This window comes from Sinocyclocheilus grahami, unplaced genomic scaffold (assembly GCF_001515645.1).
Source record: "Sinocyclocheilus grahami isolate Dianchi unplaced genomic scaffold, SAMN03320097.WGS_v1.1 scaffold1486.1, whole genome shotgun sequence".
Lineage (NCBI taxonomy): Eukaryota > Metazoa > Chordata > Actinopteri > Cypriniformes > Cyprinidae > Sinocyclocheilus > Sinocyclocheilus grahami.
This window is the reverse complement of record NW_015506665.1, coordinates 229,522-230,932: the sequence shown is the minus strand read 5'-3', so window position 1 is coordinate 230,932 and position 1,411 is coordinate 229,522. Positions and strand designations below refer to the sequence as shown.

Below are 1,411 nucleotides of genomic sequence, written 5' to 3'. Positions count from 1 at the left end.
ACCACAAATTAACCATGGTTTTGCTACACTAACCATAGTTTAAACATGGTATTTGTAGTTAAACTGTGGTTACACAAATGGTAATCAATACGCCGGAAAAAAGTGGTTACTATACACTTTTACTACAATAAAACCATGGTTAATTTTCGTAAGGGCTAGTATTGACACTTGTCGCATAATGCAAACTACTTTAGATCTCCACGACCTTTGCCAGACTGGTTCAGTTCATCAGTTGCGAGGCTATTGCAAACTAAACACCTCAAATACGAATTAAAAAACACAATGAGCACATAGTCGTACCTTAACTCGCTTTAAAACAAAGCACGAGAGCATGGAAAACAACTAATCTCAGTCATTTAAATTAGTGGACAGAAGACCGGTGACTTTGACCCAGCCGAATGTACCGCGTCGTACACTTCTACAAATTATATTGGCAAATTACAATAAAAGGAACACGTTCAATAGCAAAACACAAATAAACTGTGCTTGCCACTGAACAATAAGTTTATTGTTGCAAGTACTTACAATTTACGTGTCGCATATGAACACTCAACCTTCCCTCGTCACGTCAAAACAGAGCGTAATCAGCGTATGTCACAACACAACACAACCTAACGTATTTGTAGGTGATTGACAGGCATGAATGACCAATCAAACAGCAAGTTGAAATTCGTCACCAGTAGCGGTTGCATGAATTGGCACCTCTTTCAGCCAATGGAATACGGATGATAACTCTTTTACCCTCCTATTGACTAAACAGAAATTAAACGAAGTCGTACCGATTGACAGAATTACCGACGAGTCCTAAATGTTAGATTTTCTTAAAGGGAAGTCAGTGGCAGTAAAATCTGAAAATGACAGTTTATTACACAAATCCCAAGAGCGAGGAAGGAGGGTTTAGGGATGGGCGTGGCCAAATCTTGGTTTGGTTGCATCGCAGCGCATACACAATGGCTGCTGGAAAGAGGGGAAAGCAAACAATTTTTAGGCCCGCCGCGTCCAGCAAAAAATATGAGAAAAAAATTATTAAAAATCCGGGGAACAGTTGAAAGTCAAGAAAAATACCATAGAAAGGATGTTAACGCTCCCACGGTGAGTTTTATGCATATTTAGAAAATTGTTACGACGTTCTTTAATTAAAATATCGGGGTTATTCAAATTATGAGAGAGGGGTGAGCTAGAGAAAAAAAGTTTTGGGTTAATCAGCGCCTAGTTTGGGACCTGAGAGAAAAGCAACGAAAGACTGAATTATATAGGAAATGTAACATAATTCTGTTATTTGTTTCTGTCAAGTCAGGTTGCGCTCGGGCGAATGTCAATAAACAGACGAACGCGTGAAGTTGGAAAAGTTGGAAAAAAGTTTTTGAAAAATGTGTTTTGAGATTTTCTCCAAATATACAGTTACGATCAT

General features: G+C 38.5%; 2 protein-coding genes across 2 annotated transcripts in view; one reads left to right on the top strand and one right to left on the bottom strand.

The window, feature by feature from the left end:
• Window positions 1-600, bottom strand: part of LOC107570636 (coiled-coil-helix-coiled-coil-helix domain-containing protein 7-like) — a gene marked incomplete at its 3' end in the record, with an annotated part of 8,871 nt that extends 8,271 nt beyond the window's left edge. Inside the window, exon 1 of the mRNA XM_016256890.1 lies at window positions 526-600. The remainder of the gene's footprint in view (window positions 1-525) is intronic.
• A 342-nt stretch (window positions 601-942) lies between these two features.
• The window catches only part of LOC107570635 (zinc finger protein PLAG1-like), a 5,626-nt gene continuing 5,157 nt past the window's right edge, over window positions 943-1,411 (top strand). Inside the window, exon 1 of the mRNA XM_016256888.1 lies at window positions 943-1,092. The gene's annotated coding sequence lies outside the window, so the exon portion shown is untranslated. The remainder of the gene's footprint in view (window positions 1,093-1,411) is intronic.